Source organism: Ranitomeya variabilis, chromosome 2, assembly GCF_051348905.1.
Source record: "Ranitomeya variabilis isolate aRanVar5 chromosome 2, aRanVar5.hap1, whole genome shotgun sequence".
In the NCBI taxonomy this organism is placed as follows: Eukaryota; Metazoa; Chordata; class Amphibia; order Anura; family Dendrobatidae; genus Ranitomeya; species Ranitomeya variabilis.
Window position 1 is genome coordinate 857,584,721 of NC_135233.1, and position 19,119 is coordinate 857,603,839.

The window sequence follows — 19,119 nt, forward strand, 5'->3', positions numbered from 1 at the left end:
TGGTAGCATGTCTTGGCCATGCAGGCTATTCAAAGTTGCATAAGTAACATGAGGCATGGAATTGTCATGTTAAAAAATGGCTCCAAAGACATTTTGGAGAAATGGTCATAGTGCTGGTTTCAAAACAGCAATTGTTATAGTACCTTAATGATGATTAAAAGTGGTCCGGCTACCTTACATTATGCCATCCCACACCATAGTCCCAGGAGAAGGACAGATGTGACATTCCTTCGTGGTCCCCTGATCAATCTCTGGCTATCAATACATTCCAAGACAAAACTAGGACTCATCAATGAAGTGGATAGACCTCCATTTAAGCATGCATTGTATCCATTCCAACCTCTGGTCTCCATCTAGAGACCACATGGACAACAGAAAAAGAAAAAAATGTTACTTTTTCACACAAAAATGTTGCTTTAACCACAATTTGGCACTTCCACAAAGGCAACAGGAGAAAATGGACCCCAATATTTGTTGTTCAAATTCTCCTACATACACTGATGCACCATATGTGGTTGAAAACTGTTTGGTTGCATGGCAGGGCTTGGAAGTAAAGGAACACCATTTGACTTTTGGAACACAAAATTGGCTGGAATAAATTGCGGATGCAATGTCACATTTGAAGAGCACCTCACACTAGAAAAAAGCAGAAACCCCCACAAGTTTCCTCATGTTGGAAACCATACATCTTGTGGAATTTAACTAGTTGTGTAGTAAGCATTTGTTTCCCTCATGCATTTAACAAAATTGTATAACATTGGGCTGATTAAATGGAAAATTACTATTTGCTCCCACCAAAATGCAAATTGTCTCTTCAGAGAGGAAGGGGACTAGAACTCTAATGCCATCTATTGGAAGTAGCAATCCTAAAAATCAATGTCGACCCTTATCGAGCCTTGTCCCATGACTTAGGATAAAAGCCAAACCAGAATCTCAATTTGCAGACACTGTGTTTTGGGGTACTGCCTCTCATCAGTGTAAAGTGAAGATCTGGTTTGGCTGAGTGAGAGGCGTCTAACCGATATCCAAGAAGTATCGTTTCTCCTTGTGGAGATTGACATGCTAAGCATGCCAAAATGAGGAGACTTAAAGCCGCAATGCTCCTCTGGGAAATATGCAAATTGTCTCTTCAGAGAGGAAGAGGACTAGAACCCTAGTGCCACCTATTGGAAGTAGCAATCCTAAAATGTTGCTTTTGCCCTAAGTTTTTAAATTTCAAAAGGGTTAATTGGAATAAATGAATGATATAATTTGTTATGCAATTTCTCATGAATACACCAATATTCCATATGTGGATAAAAACTACTTTTGAGGCACAGTGCAAAACTCAGAAGGGAAGAAGCACCATATTGGAGTTAAGATATTGAGAGAATTGTTTGAGGGTGCCATGTCACTTTGGCAGAGCTAAGGTGCGAGAACAGTGGAACTTCCATAAGTGATACCATTTTACAAACTACACCCCACAATGAATTAATTTAGGGGTGCAGTGAGCATGGTGACACCACTTGTGCCTCACAAAGTTTTAAACCATTAGGTGGTGAAGAAATAATAATTACAGTTTTATAGCCAAAAATGTATTTTAGTCCCAGATTTAACATATTCACATGGGGAAGTGGGTAAAAATGGTACCATATTTTGTCACACAATTTCTGCTGAATGTGGAAATACCCCATATGTGACTGTAGAGTACTGCTAAGCCATGTGGTGAGACTTGGGAGGGATGAAGTGATATTTAATTCTCGGAGCACAGATTTTCCTAGAATAGTTTGCGGACTCCATATACAGATTTCCTAAGTGCCAGAAAAGAAGGATACCACCTCAAGTGATTGCATTTTAGACATTACTCTCCTCCGGGAATTTATCTACAGGTGTAGTGATGATTTTGACTCCATGGTTATTTTGCAGAAACAAGTAGCAATGGATATTACTAAGTGAAAATTACAAACTGCCATTGTAGAACATCGCAGTGTCCAGTACGTTGTAGTACCCAGATGTTGTAGTGCTCAGGTCATTATTCTCAGCCTGTGCTTCTGGAGACATGCACTTGTAAATTATGAGGGCTCTCATCACTACAAAAATGCCAAACATGGATGCTGACTGTGGTTTTAGTGCACTGAGGATTAGTAGGAAGATAGCATAAGGATTTTGGGTGGCAACATTTGCTGGATTTCTTTTAGCGGTTGAAGCACCATAGCACTTTTCCTGTTATGATCTGGTGGCCTAGGAGCAGCATGGACGAGCTCTGGAGTAGGTGGCCTCTATACTGACCGCAGGCCCTGAACTTAACACCGCAACTATAAGTAGCCGTGGGATGTTCCTGTCACTCCCTCGACACCTCGTCACAGCCGGAGGACTAATTACCCCTAAAGAAAGAAACAGGAAAACTATCTTGCCTCAGAGAAAATCCCCAAAGGAAAGACAGCCCCCCACAAATATTGACTGTGAGAGGAGAGGGAAATTACAAACGCAGGCTGAAAACAGAATTTAGCAAAGGAGGCCACGCTACCTAGAAAGAAAAAACAGGACAGAGTACTGTGTGGTCAGTATTAAAATACTACAAAAATCCACCACAGAGAATACAAAAATCTCCACACCTAACTAAAGGCATGGAGGGTAACTCTGCGACTCCAGAGCTTCCAGCTTGGCTGAATAAATCCTTACACAGACAAAGCTGGACAAGAAAAAACATAGCAATTCACTGAACTATAAAGTCCACCGCATGTGGACTGCAAAAACAAAGCCAGGACTTATCTTTGATGATTTGGACAATCCAGCAGGAGAAACCAAGCAGAGATGTGAATCCTCCAGAAAAACAATGGACAACTGGCACTCACTAAAGGGTGAAGCCAGACTAAATAGTCCCGTCCAAAGTGGAAGCACCTGATGACTGCTGTGAAGGACAAACAGCAGCACTACCACTTATAAGCACCGGAGGGAGCCCAAGAGCAGAACCCACAACAGAATTCACAACAGTACCCCCCCTTGAGGAGGGGTTACCGAACCCTCACCAGAGCCCCCAGGCCGATCCGGACGAGCCAAATGGAAGGCACGAACCAAATCGTCAGCATGAACATCGGAGGCAACAACCCAAGAATTATCCTCCTGGCCATAACCCTTCCACTTGACAAGATACTGAAGCCTCCGTCTTGAAAAACGAGAATCCAAGATCTTCTCCACAACATACTCCAACTCCCCATCAATCAACACCGGGGCAGGAGGATCAACAGAGGGAACCACGGGCACCACATATTTCCGCAACAAAGATATATGAAAAACATTATGGATGGAAAAAGAGGCTGGAAGGGCCAAACAAAAAGACACTGGATTGATAATCTCAGAAATCCTATAAGGACCAATAAACCAAGGCTTGAACTTCGGGGAAGAAACCTTCATAGGAACATGACGAGAAGACAACCAGACCAAATCCCCAACCCGAAGCCGGGAACCCACACGCCGACGACGGTTGGCAAAACGCTGAGCCTCCTCCTGAGACAACACCAAATTGTCCACAACATGAGCCCAAATCTGCTGCAACCTGTCAACCACAGAGTCCACCCCAGGACAATCAGAAGACTCAAGCTGCCCTGAAGAAAAATGAGGATGAAACCCAGAATTACAAAAAAATGGTGAAACCAAGGTAGCCGAACTAGCCCGATTATTAAGGGCAAACTCAGCCAATGGCAAGAAAGCCACCCAATCATCCTGATCGGCAGACACAAAGCATCTCAAATAAGTTTCCAAAGTCTGGTTAGTTCGCTCGGTTTGGCCGTTTTGTCTGAGGATGAAATGCGGAAGAAAAAGACAAATCAATGCCCAGCTTAGCACAAAAGGACCGCCAAAACCTAGAAACAAACTGGGAACCTCTATCGGACACAATATTCTCCGGAATGCCATGCAAATGAACCACATGCTGAAAAAACAACGGAACCAACTAAGAAGAGGAAGGCAATTTAGGCAAAGGTACCAAATGAACCATCTTAGAAAACCGGTCACAGACCACCCAGATAACAGACATCCTCTGGGAAACAGGAAGATCCGAAATAAAATCCATAGACATATGCGTCCAAGGCCTCTCAGGGACCGGCAAAGGCAAAAGCAACCCACTGGCGCGGGAGCAGCAAGGTTTGGCCCGCGCACAAGTCCCACAGGACTGCACAAAAGAACGCACATCCCGTGACAAAGAAGGCCACCAAAAGGACCTACTAACCAAATCTCTGGTACCAAAAATCCCAGGATGGCCAGCCAACACAGAACAGTGAACCTCAGAAATCACTTTACTAGTCCATCTGTCAGGAACAAACAGTTTCCCCACTGGACAGCGATCAGGTTTATCAGCCTGAAACTCCTGAAGAACCCTTCGCAAATCAGGGGAGATGGCAGAAAGAATCACCCCCTCCTTCAGAATACCAACCGGCTCAAGAATCCCAGGGGAATCAGGCAAAAAACTCCTAGAGAGGGCATCAGCCTTAACATTCTTAGAACCCGGAAGATACGAGACAACAAAATCAAAACGGGAGAAAAACAGGGACCATCGGGCCTGTCTAGGATTCAGCCGTTTGGCAGACTCGAGGTAAATCAGATTCTTATGATCGGTCAAGACCACAATACGGTGCTTGGCCCCTTCAAGCCAATGTCGCCACTCCTCAAATGCCCACTTCATAGCCAACAACTCATGATTGTCGACATCATAATTGCGTTCCGCAGGCGAAAACTTTCGCGAAAAGAAGGCACACGGTTTCATCAAGGAACCATCAGAATTCCTCTGAGACAAAACGGCCCCTGCCCCAATCTCAGAAGCGTCAACCTCAACCTGAAAAGGAAGAGAAACATCCAGCTGACGCAACACAGGGGCAGAAGTAAATCGGTGCTTAAGCTCCTGAAAGGCAGAAACATCCTCAGAGGACCAATTAGCTACATCAGCGCCCTTCCTCGTCAAATCGGTCAGGGGTTTAACCACACTGGAGAAGTTGGCAATGAAACGGCGATAAAAATTAGCAAAGCCCAAAAATTTCTGAAGGCTCTTCACGGATGTGGGCTGGATCCAATCATGAATGGCCTGAACCTTAACCGGATCCATTTCTATAGATGATGGAGAAAAAATGAAGCCCAAAAAAGAAACCTTCTGTACTCCAAAGAGGCACTTAGACCCCTTCACAAACAAGGCATTATCACGAAGGACCTGAAATACCATCCTGACTTGTTTCACATGAGACTCCCAATCATCTGAAAAAATCAAAATATCATCCAAATATACAATCATGAATTCATCAAGATAATTCCGAAAAATATCATGCATGAAGGACTGAAACACAGATGGGGCATTAGAGAGTCCGAATGGCATCACAAGATATTCAAAATGGCCCTCGGGCGTATTAAATGCAGTTTTCCATTCGTCACCCTGCTTAATACGAACAAGATTATATGCCCCTCGAAGGTCAATCTTAGTAAACTAACTAGCCCCCTTAATCCTGGCAAACAAATCAGAAAGCAAAGGCAAAGGGTATTGGAATTTGACCGTGATCTTATTCAAGAGGCGATAATCAATACAGGGTCTCAAGGAGCCATCCTTCTTGGCAACAAAAAAAAACCTGCTCCCAATGGAGAAGAAGATGGCCGAATATGCCCCTTCTCCAAACACTCCTTTACATAGCTCCGCATGGCGGCATATTCAGGCACAGACAGGTTGAAAAGTCGGCCCTTAGGAAACTTAGAGCCTGGAATCAAGTCAATAGCACAATCACAGTCCCTATGCGGTGGAAGGGAAGTGGACTTGGGCTCATCGAAAACATCCTGGAAATCTGACAGAAACTCAGGAATTTCAGAAGAGGGGGAGGAGGAAATTGACATCAGAGGAATGTCATCATGAACCCCCTGACAACCCCAACTAGTCACAGACATATATTTCCAATCCAACACCGGATTATGTACCTGTAACCATGGAAACCCCAGCACAATAGCATCATGCAAATTATGCAACACCAGGAAACGACAATCTTCCTGATGGGCTGGCACCATGCGCATGGTTAACTGTGTCCAAAACTGAGGTTTATTTTTAGCCAATGGTGTAGCATCAATACCCCTCAAAGGGATAGGACTCCGCAAAGGCTGTAAGGGAAAACCACAACGTCTGGCAAATTCTAAGTCCATCAAATTTAAAGCGGCGCCTGAATCCACAAATCCCATGACAGAGAATGACGATAATGAGCAGATCAGGGTCACAGATAACAGAAATTTAGGTTGTACAGTACTGATGGTAACGGAATTAGCGATTCTCTTGGCACGCTTAGGGCAATCAGAAATAACATGAGCAGAATCGCCGCAGTAAAAGCACAACCTATTCTGACGTCTGAATCCTTGTCGTTCAGCTCTAGACACAATCCTATCACACTGCATAGGCTCAGGACTCCGCTCGGAAGACAATGCCATAGTGTGCACAACTCTGCGCTCACGCAAGCGCCGATCAATTTGAATGGCCAGAGACATAGAATCACTCAGACCTGCAGGCGTGGGGAAGCCCACCATAACATTTTTAACAGATTCAGAAAGACCCTTTCTGAAAATTGCCGCCAAAGCATCCTCATTCCACTTAGTAAGCACAGACCATTTTCGAAATTTCTGGCAATATGATTCCGCCGCTTCTTGACCCTGACACAGGGCCAACAAGGTTTTCTCAGCATGATCCACAGAATTAGGTTCATCATACAATAACCCAAGCGCCTGAAAAAAGGTGTCTACATTAAGCAAGGCCGGATTCCCAGATTCCAGGGAAAATGCCCAATCCTGCGGGTCGCCACACAACAGAGAAATGACAATTTTTACTTGCTGGATGGGATCACCAGAGGAACGGGGCTTCAGAGCAAAAGACAGTTTACAGTTATTTTTAAAGCTCAAAAATTTGGACCTGTCCCCAAAAAACAGATCGGGGGTAGGAATTCTAGGCTCTAAACAGGAGTCTGCACGATATAATCAGAAATACCCTGTACTCTAGCAGCAAGTTGATCCACCCGAGAAGCAAGTCCCTGAACATCCATGTCAGCGCCTAACTCTTGAGCCACCCAGAGGTGAAGAGGGAAAAAAAACACAACAGAGCACAGAAAAAAAAATGGCTCAGCACTTTCTTTCCCTTCTTTTGAGATGCGGTTAACTCGTTGTTGGCCAGTTGTACTGTTATGATCTGGTGGCCTAGGAGCAGCATGGACGAGCTCTGGAGTAGGTGGCCTCTATACTGACCGCAGACCCTGAACTTAACACCGCAACTATAAGTAGCCGTGGGATGTTCCTGTCACTCCCTCGACACCTCGTCACAGCCGGAGGACAAATTACCCCTAAAGAAAGAAACAGGAAAACTATCTTGCCTCAGAGAAAATCCAAAGGAAAGACAGCCCCCCACAAATATTGACTGTGAGAGGAGTAGGAAATTACAAACGCAGACTGAAAACAGAATTTAGCAAAGGAGGCCACGCTACCTAGAAAGAAAAGACAGGACAGAGTACTGTGCGGTCAGTATTAAAATACTACAAAAATCCACCACAGAGAATACAAAAATCTCCACACCTAACTAAAGGCATGGAGGGTAACTCCGCGACTCCAGAGCTTCCAGCTTGGCTGAATAAATCCTTACACAGACAAAGCTGGACAAGAAAAAACATAGCAATTCACTGAACTATAAAGTCCGCCGCATGTGGACTGCAAAAACAAAGCCAGGACTTATCTTTGATTATTTGGACAATCCAGCAGGAGAAACCAAGCAGAGATGTGAATCCTCCAGAAAAACAATGGACAACTGGCACTCACTAAAGGGTGAAGCCAGACTAAATAGTCCCGTCCAAAGTGGAAGCACCTGATGACTGCTGTGAAGGACAAACAGCAGCACTACCACTTATAACCACCGGAGGGAGCCCAAGAGCAGAACCCACAACAGAATTCACAACATTCTCCAAAGCCTTTGTGCTACCAGTAATATATAAGCCCCAATAAATTTCCAGTTACAAATGATGGACCTGAGTGGGGATTTTTCTTTTGTGCATTGAATTGAATCTTTCCTTGTGATCATTTTAGATAACATTTTTAATCACATTTATCTTGCGTTATATGCTGAGCGCTTGCATGAGGGTTTTCATCTAAATCTCCAAATAACTTAACATTCAGATGAAACCCCGACTGATCTGGTCCCTAGAATTAGGCAACAGGGTTACTCTGAACTGGTTTGGCATCTGTTCAATGGTGTCCTTTTTTTCAGAGGTATAAAAAAACTGTGGCCTGACAGCACTTTTATGCACACTTAAAAAAACAGACACAGCTGGATCAAAGGCCAGGTGGCGTCCACAGTGTCTCTATCTGCCTCGTTAAAGGAAATCTTCCACCGTGGGTTCCGTCGGAATCATGTATTCCAGAGATTTACATGGAAATCCTGGTGTAAGCGCTCAGTGCAGAGCACAGGATAATTATGAGATGAGCCTTACTGACATCTTTACGAGATATAATAGACATATCAACAGCAGGTCAAAATTTGGTTTTATTTATTTTTTACACTACTCTTCATATGATATACACACGTGGTCAAAATTGTTGGTACCCCTCGATTAATGACAAAAAAGCCCACAATGGTCACAGTAGGGACAGTTTTCATTTTTCCGTCTGTGAACATAGAGCTGGTGTGTCTTGCCAAAAAGTTACATTTTTGTCTCATCTGTCCATAGGACTCTGGACAGAAGCAGGGGATAATAAACTCAATATTCCCAATAGAATTGTTTTTAAAGTACTGGTATATACATGTGTATCAAGGTGAACATCCTATGGAAAACTGCAGCATTTAGAACACGCGCTGGCAGAGACTTTATACGTAAGACCTGCAATTCTCCAAAGGATGTTCACTTTGATACACATGTATATACCAGTACTTTAAACACATTTCTATTGGGAATATTGAGTTTATTATCCCCTGCTTCTGTTACCTGCAATATGCATGTCTAAAATAGATCTTATTTCTATTGGCTTGCAGGGTGATTTTCTCTGTACATACAGTACAGACCAAAAGTTTGGACACACCTTCTCATTTAAAGATTTTTCTGTATTTTCATGACTATGAAAATTGTACATTCACACTGAAGGCATCAAAACTATGAACTAACACATGTGGAATTATATACTTAACAAAAAAGTGTGAAACAACTGAAATTATGTCTTATATTCTAGGTTCTTCAAAGTAGCCACCTTTTGCTTTGATGACTGTTTTGCACACTCTTGGCATTCTCTTGATGAGCTTCAAGAGATAGTCACCGGGAATGGTTTTCAATTCACAGGTGTGCCCTGTCAGGTATAATAAAGGGGATATCTTGCCTTATAAATGGGGTTGGGACCATCAGTTGTGTTGTGCAGAAGTCTGGTGGATACACAGCTGATAGTCCTACTGAATAGACTGTTAGAATTTGTATTATGGCAAGAAAAAAGCAGCTGAGTAAAGAAAAACGAGTGGCCATCATTACTTTAAGAAATGAAGGTCAGTCAGTCTGAAAAATTGAGCAAACTTTGACAGTGTCCCTAAGTGCAGTGGCAAAAACCATCAAGCGCTACAAAGAAACTGGCTCACATGAGGACCGCCCCAGGAAAGGAAGACCAAGAGTCACCTCTGCTTCTGAGGATAAGTTTATCTGAGTCACCAGCCTAAGAAATCGCAGGTTAACAGCAGCTCAGATTAGAGACCCGGTCAATGCCACACAGAGTTCTAGCAGCAGACACATCTCTACAACAACTGTTAAGAGGAGACTTTGTGCAGCAGGACTTCATGGTAAAATAGCTGCTAGGAAACCACTGCTAAGGACAGGCAACAAGCAGACAAGACTTTTTCGGGCTAAAGAACACAAGGAATGGACATTAGAACAGTGGAAATCGGTGCTTTGGTCTGATGAGTCCAAATTTGAGATCTTTGGTTCCAACCACCATGTCTTTGTGCGACACAGAAAAGGTGAACGGATGGACTCTACATGCCTGGTTTCCACCGTGAAGCATGGAGGAGGAGGTGTCATGGTGTGAGGGTGCTTTGCTGGTGACACTGTTGGGGATTTATTCAAAATTGAAGGCATACTGAACCAGCATGGCAACCACAGCATCTTGCAGCGGCATGCTATTCCATCCGGTTTGCGTTTAGTTGGACCATCATTTATTTTTCAACAGGACAATGACCCCAAACACACCTCCAGGCTGTGTAAGGGCTATTTGACCAAGAAGGAGAGTGATGGGGTGCTATGCCAGACCTGAACCCAATCAAGATGGTTTGGGGTGAGCTGGACAGCAGAGTGAAGGCAAAAGGGCCAACAAGTGCTAAGTATCTCTGGGAACTCCTTCAAGATTGTTGGAAGACCATTCCCGATGACTACCTCTTGAAGCTCATCAAGAGAATGCTAAGAGTGTGCAAAGCAGTCATCAAAGCAAAAGGTGGCTACTTTGAAGAACCTAGAATATAAGACATAATTTCAGTTGTTTCACACTTTTTGTTAAGTATATAACTCCACATGTGTTAATTCATAGTTTTGATGCCTTCAGTGTGAATGTACAATTTTCATAGTCATGAAAATACAGAAAAATCTTTAAATGAGAAGGTGTGTCCAAACTTTTGGTCTGTACTGTACGTGTGCAGGTTAACCCATTTCTGCTTCTTATAGTGCTGTATGTCCTTCACACATGAGTTCTGGATGTACTTTGTCTTTTTTAGTCTGTCTACTAATGTATTTGTATATTTAGAAAATAAAATATTTTGTACACTTTACTCATATGAGTTTTGGACTGTTTGCTCCGCGAGTTATCTGTAGCATTTATATTTCTGGAGTGTACTTTATGCATATATGTGCCAAACCTTTTCGGGCATATGGTGTGTCATTTTGATTAAGATGTATCAGTGGTACCTGTTTATAGCCTCAAATAAATAGTGAGCAGGATATGGAGCACCCCATGGGCAAACAGCGATCTATGTAGTATGCTCCTTCACAGAAGCAGCCCAATAGGCGGACACTATTCGGAGGCACAGGTTGTAATCGGAACGCCCCCTCAATGTCTGTTTTGGCCATTAGGGTGCCCCTTCCCAACTTCTTGACCCGCCTGATTGCCTCATCAAAAGAGGTACAGTATATAGTACTGTACTTGGTTCCGCATCGATATTGTCGTTTACTGACCTGCCCCTTGGATATGACTAATGGTGGATTAGTCTGAATGTATTGGGTTCCATTTTTGTCACGACTCCCAACTGGGATACCACTACGTCTTCTAAGGAAAGTGTTCTGAATGGACCCGCCATTCTACCTAAAGATATTTCTTTTAAAAAAATTTTTGTCACGACGTCTGAGTGTTGGTAGGCTGATTTTAGATTTTTACTCCAGCCTTTCTTGATTTTAGAAGGGCATGACATGCCTATATCTGTGTCTCCTCCTCCTTTTACTCCTCCACCTCTTTTCTTTTCACATGCCTATATGTACTTGTGACTTTTCCATGTGTTTGTTGTGTCTTCTGAGCAGTTTGTCAGCTTTTGGACACCTTTTAAGGTGTTTTCTATGTGTTTGTATGTGTTTGTGTTTGCCTGCCATTGGTTTCAATGGGGTTCGACCGTGTTCGTCGAAAGTTCGACGAACATTCGTCGATCACGCCCTAATTCGACGAACCTAACCGAACTCGAACACTAGGGGTTGGCTCAACACTAATCACGTCCACAACTATTACATTAGCAGTAGTGCCACTATCCTGCTATACTCCTGTGCAAACTATTGATTGTATTAGGCTACACTCAACACACATTCTTATGCTAGTTAAAAACACACAATAAATAGACATCATACACTGAAAAGAAACACCACCTTCTTCTCACCTGGACCTTTAAGCTAGAATCAAACAAGTGAGCTGCATGGTTTTACTCACATGTTCCTACTACAAGGAGGCGAGAGGCTCTGGACTGGGGTCTAAGGGGTAACGTTTCTCCTTATGGAGAGTGACATACCAGCTGGCTTGTCAAGGTAAGGAGGCTTATTCACCGTGCAATGCTCCTCTGGGAAATTAAATATGCTAATTGCCTCTTCTGAGAAAAAGAGGACTTAAACTCTCTAGCGCCACCTGTTGGAAGTAGCGATCCTACGAGTCACAATCAACCCTTTAACGAGTCGTGCAATATGACTTAGGATAAAAGCCAAATCAGTATCTCAATTTGCAGACACGGTGTTTAGGGCTGTTGGCCCTCGTCAGTGCGAAGCATGAGAACATTTGTTCAAATGTGGAACTTATTATTATTTCAGGATCTTAATTGAATAAAATTAACTTTTGGGACAACATCTTTAAGGCAAGTGTTTTTCTTTGTATTACTGTATATTTTGTATTATTTATCTGTAAAGCCACAGAGCTGTTTTTTTGCTATTCTGAAATTTGAGTATTACCTTCTGTAATAGGGATAAATGTAAATCTTTTCCCAGTAATCTGTCATTCTGTATTCTCTGTGTATCCATTGAGACCTTTTTAGAAAAAAGACAGATGGCTGGCAGCATCATGACAAAAATGCTCTGTCATTATGGGCCTTGACTTGCAGGGAAGCACAGCTGTGAATATAACAGCTGGTATCATGCAGGACACATTATAGCTATTTATACCACAACAAAGTTCTTTATGATCACCCAAATTCCACTGTCTGCTCAGTCTTTTATCCCATTTTATTGGTATAAAACAGTAATAGTTAACTCCTACGAAACTGGAATGTTTTGATCTTAAATAATTAGCACTTGTAGTTTAAAGATTATCTAGCACCAGATTTCCCAGCACAAACTGCATACTTTACTTAGTTTTTCCAATTTTGCCTACCTGCTATTGGAATGAGCAACTTGCTAGTGATGAGCTGATGAGCGAGCGTGCTCCTCACTACTTGTCACTCACTCGAGCACCAGTGTTCTCAGGATGCTCGGCGAGCATTTTTTGAATGCTCGAGCGGGAGCTTGAGTCCCCACCCCGCATGTTTGGTGCATTTTAGCCAGCCAATGAACATGTGGGGATTGCATGCTTGTCACTGTAATGCTGTAGTCATCTTGGTTGTGGCATTACTGTGATTGACTGGCCGCATAGAGTCATCAGATCTGTATAATACCCATGACACTATGCTTGGCCTACTGTACCCCGTACACAGGTAGCATAGGGAGAGATGCTGATGAGAGAGAGACCGAATTGTAGCTGTGTATCAGGCAGAGATTCAACCACAGTTATATTTCTGTTAAGTACAACAGCATCCCTTCTTAGGGATAATGATAATAAATAGTAATACTGCTGTTAGCAGCATTTAGGGAGAGATTGTGCTGAAGGGATAGTGTAGGACAGGATAGGGTGAATTGGATTTCCTTAATGCTGCAGACTGCAACGGATACCAAAACCCCTTCTCAGGGCTAATAATATTCTTTTTTATCTTAATCTTGCAAATTGTTCTGAGAAGGAAATTATTATACACCATTTATACAGTGGCAGTTGTGCATCAAAAGCATACAGCTAGACTTGGTTGGCTCTCAATAACATTGCTATATTGATACTGTTATCTCATACGTCCATTTGAATTGGTCAAATTTGCCTGGCATTGTAATGCTGCACTTTTTTTCAGCTAAGAAATTTTAGACGGCATTTATCATGCTACAGTTGGGTCTCAAAACCCCCAACCCAGAAATAATTGTTTGTGAAAAAATTAGCATTGATATATTGATACTGCAGTCTCATACATCCGTCTGAGGTGTGCAAATTTGCCTATCATTGTAACAATGCAATTTTTTTGAGCAGGGAAATTTTATACAGCATTTATTGTGCTACATTTCAGCCTCAAAATTCCCCCAAAAAGAAATTGTTTGTTAAAAAATTGGCAATGCTATATTTATACTGCTGTCTCATATGTCCATCTGAGGTGTGCAAATTTGGCTGGTATTGTAATACAGCCTTATGTTGAGCTGTGAAATTTTATAAGGAATTTAGCGTGCTACAGTTGTGCCTCGAACAAACCCCCAAAAAAATTGTTTGTTAAATAAATCACATTGCTATATTTATACTGCAGTCTCATACATCATCTCAATTGGGCAAATTTTGGTGGCATTGTAATAATGGAATTTATTCCAGCAGTGACATTTTATATGGCATTTATCATGCTGGAGTTGGGCCTCAAACCCACCTCACCAAAAAAAGATTGTTTGTTAATAAAATACACATTGCTGTATTGATACTGCTGTTTTATACGTCCATCTAAAGTGGGCACGATATGCTGGCATTGTAAGACTGCAATTCTTTTCTGCAGTTACATCTTATACAACATTTATCGTTATAAAGTTGATCCTCAAACCGACGCCCCCAAAAATTCTTTGGTTGCAAATAGCATTGCTTTATTGATACTGTAGTCTCATACGTCCATCTGTAGTGGGCATATTTTTCTGGCATTGTTATACTGTCTGCAACAATTTCTCAATTTCTTTCTTCACAGGGATAAATCATGCATAATTAAAAATGGGCAAGGTGCGTGGTAAGGGATGGGAAAGTGGACATGATGCTGATGGTGAGCACATAGGCCTAGGCCGCGGACAAGTTGAAACTGTGCCTGCAGCAGGAGCACAACATACACACACATCATGTCAATTTAGCTTCCTATCCCACTTTGTAGGGGGCGTGGAGCACCACTGTTGAAGCAAGACCAGTTTAAAAAGATTGTTGATGGATAGCAGATAATACTTTCAGTCACTTTGCCAGCACGACCCTGTCTACCACACGGTCCAGTCTCAGTAGCCGTGATTCTGAACCACATAATCCTCACCCTGATCCTACTTCTTCCTACCATGCCCCATGCCAAGTGCACGGAGACAAGTAATCCCACACTTGGACATTCCAAAGAGCTGTTCACATTTCTATTTATAGATTCTGGCCTCTTGCCCTGCCTATTTCAACTTGGGAATGAAAAGACAGCATGTAGTCATGCGCAAATATTTGAGAAGCCACACTCACAAGAAGGCGACGGTGGGAAAATGCAATTGCCAGCAAGTGGTGTTGTTACATCAGCAAGTCAGGAGCAAGACCTAGGTGTGGAAGTAGAAGACGAGATGGTGGACAATGAAGCCACTGACCCAACCTGGGAAAGTGACATGCAAAGCAAGGACAGTAGTGCACAGAGGGAGGGACCACAGCACCACAACAGGCAGGGAGAGGCAGTGAGGTGGCCACAGACACAAGGCGGGCAACTAATCCCCAAAGCACCAACAAGGGTGAACTTGTGAAGCCAAGGGTTAGGTTTTTCCTAGTTTTGCCTTTTTTTTTTAAAGACAGTCACTTTTACCCAATTAAGGTCATTTTCAAGATCTGCCATGCCAGCATCAGCCAAGGCAGCCCAACTATCAGCCTGACCACCACAAGCATGCTCAGGTACATGCAACCAAAGTACCCAACTAGTTGGACCGAATGCGAGGTTTCAGTAACATTGTCTGCATGTGACAGCACTGCCTCTTCCCCTTTCCTACGGGCATGCGAACACCGTGTCCATGATGTAGCCGATGATGCTTCCAACCCTGCACCTGTCATTGCACACTTGCACCCACCTTCAGCAACCACGCCCTAGTCCCAGTGCAATGTTCAGTTGTTCCTCCCCCATTCTTGGAACACAAGCATAAATATGCAGCCACCCACCCACGGACAACCATAATAAATGGCCACATTTACAGACTGCTGCCATTTAGGCTTGTGGATACAGAAGCTTTCTGCATCTTCATGGCAGTGGCCATTCCTTGGTACTCAGTCCCCAGCTATAACTATTTCTAACGGTGTGCCGCCCCCATCTTACACAAGCATGTGTCCTATACGATCAGTGATGCCCTGACCAAAGCTGTAACTGAGAAGGTCCACTTAACTATCGACACCTGGACAAGTGCTTGTGGCCAGGGATGCTACATTTTCCTCATGGCGACTGGGTGAACATTGGGAAACCAGGACCCAGTTGGATCCTGGGATGGAATACTTGCCACCAACAACAAGGATTGGGGGCCCTGGTTCAATCATGATTTCCCTCACCTTCTACAGCAGTTCCTTCACCTCCTCCCTCTCCTCACCCTCCATCTCACAAACATCAACATCAGTCGCAAGCTGGAAGCACTGCAGCTCTGCCTCAGCCAAGCAGCAAAAAACACTGCTGTAGCTGATCTGCTTAGGTGGCAAACCGCACATAGCCATGTAGTTGCTGAAAGATCTTATAGTTCAGACTGTTCTGTGGCTCTAGCCCCTGAACCTGCAACCAGGCACGGTTGTGTGTGACAATGGTCGTAACCTTGTGGCAGTTATCAAGCTTGGTAACCTACCCATGCCTGGCCTATGTGCTCTACTTAGTGGTTCAGTGGTTTCTCAAAACATACCCAGATCTTCTACTTGTGAAAGTACAACGCTTGTGTGCTTATTTCTGGAAGTTGGCTAGAGCTGCCGCCGCCCTGACAGTGCTGCAGCAGCATTTGCAAATTCCAGCTCACTGATGAGTGTGTGTTGTCACCACTAGTGTTGAGCGATACCTTCCGATATTCAAAAGTATCGGTATCGGATTGGATCGGCCGATATCCAAAAAATATCGGATATCGCCGATACCGATACCCGATACCAATGCAAGTCAACGGGACACAAATATCGGAACGTAAATAAGCCCTTTCTGTCCTTCTATAAGCTGTTCCGGAGGGGGGAAGAGTGTGGGCGGTGCATGGGCGGACACTATGAGTGTCTGTGTGTGTGGGCGGGGTCTGTGCGGGCCTGCCAGGGATCTGTAAGTGCCTACCGGGGCTGTATGCAGGCCTGCCCTGGCTCTATGCGGTGTGCCGGGGCTGTATGTGGGCTGCCCGGGCTCTATGCGGCGTGCCAGGGCTGTATGTGGGCTGCCCAGGCTCTATGCAGCGTGCCGGGGCTGTATTTGGGCTGCCCGGGCTCTATGCGGCATGGGGGGTCTCTGTGTGGCGTGGGGAGGTGTATGTGCGGCGTGGGGGTCTCTGTGCGGTGTGCCGGGGGTCTCTGTGCGGCGTGCCGAGGGTCTCTGTGCAGCATGCTGGGGGTCTGTGCATGTGTGCAGGCATCGTCCGATGGGACTACAAGTCCCATCGGACGATGCCTGCTACACTGACAGTGATTGACACATTAGCCAATGATGGGACAGTAGTAGTCCCATCATCCGGCTAATGTGTTGACTGAAAAAAAAATACTCCATACATACTCCTTACATACTACATACATACATACTACATACATACTACTTACATACTATATACAAGCTACATACATACTACATACATACACACATACAACATACTACATACATACTATATACATACTACATACATACTATATACATACTACATACATACTATATACATACTACATTCATAATGCATACATACATACATACTACATACATACTACATACATACATACATACTACATGCATACATACTACATACATACTACATACATACATACTACATACATACTACATACAGTACATTCATACATTACATATATGACATACATATAGACATACAGTACATTAAACATAGAGTTCATACTCACCATTACTTGTCATTTTGATCCCCGAAGCCAGTGTCAACCTGTAAAAAATATGAAAAAAACAAACAACTAATATACTCCCTGTCTGCAGAAATCCACGAGTGTCCCACGACGATCTGCCGTGGAGAGCAGCAGCATCAGATAATAAAACCGCTCTCTAGGGGCTCCAGAAACACAATGACGGGAGGAAGGTATTCCTCCGCCGCTGTAAAAAAAAAGTCCCTAGTCTGACTTATGGCATTGCTGGGTGAGATATTTTCCAAGGCAGCAATTGCCATAAAGTAAGACAGCTTTTTTGATGGATCCTACAAAAAATGGATGAGGGGTTAATGTCACCTTGCTATTGTAAGGTGACATTAAGCTGGGTTAATAACGGAGAGGCGTCAATAAGATGCCTATCCATTATTAATCCAATAGTAAGAAAGGGTTAATAAAACACGCACACATTAGGAAAAAAGTATTTTAATATTCTTCATTTAACCATACTTACCATACTTCAGCGCCTGCAAAAAATGTAACATAATAAACCGTATACTACCTGTCCGCCATAGTCCAATTAATGACGAGTGTCCCACGACGATCTCCCCTATAGAACAGTGACATCGGGTGATGTCACTGCTCTATAGGACCCTCAGTGACACACTGACAGGAGACAATGGCTCCTGCAGTGCATCACTGAGGTTACTAAAGTTCAAAGTCTTACTTTATCGCAACTGATGCCTGGGAAAATATCTCACCCAGCAATGCCATAAGTCAGACTAGGGACTTTTTTTTACAGCGGCGGAGGAATACCTTCCTCCCGTCATTGTGTTTCTGGAGCCCCTAGAGACCGGTCGCATTATCTGATGCTGCTGCTCTCCATGGGAGATCGTCGTGGGACACTCGTGGATTTCTGCGGACAGGGAGTATATTGGTTGTTTTTTTCATATTTTTTACAGGTTGACACTGGCTTCGGGGATCAAAATGACAAGTAATGGTAAGTATGTAATCTATGTTTAATGTACTGTATGTCTATATGCATGTCATGTATGTAATGTATGAATGTACTGTATGTAGTATGTATGTATGTATGTAGTATGTATGCAGTATGTATGTATGTATGTAGTATGTATGTAGTATGTATGTATGTATGTAGTATGTATGTAGTATGTATGTAGTATGTATGTATGTATGTATGCATGTATGTAGTATGTATGTATGTAGTATGTATGTATGTAGTATGTAGTATGTATGTATGTATGCAGTATGCATGTATGTATGTAGTATGTATGTATGTATGTAGTATGTATGTATGTATGTATGTAGTATGTATGTATGTATGTAGTATGTATTTATGTATGTAGTATGTATGTAGTATGTATGTATGTATGTATGTATGCAGTATGCATGTATGTATGTAAGTAGTATGTATGTAGTATGTATGCAGTATGTATGTATGTATGTAGTATGTATGTAGTATGTAGTATGTATGTATGTAGTATGTATGTATGTATGTATGCAGTATGCATGTCTGTATGTAGTATGTATGCATTATGTATGTATGTATGTAGT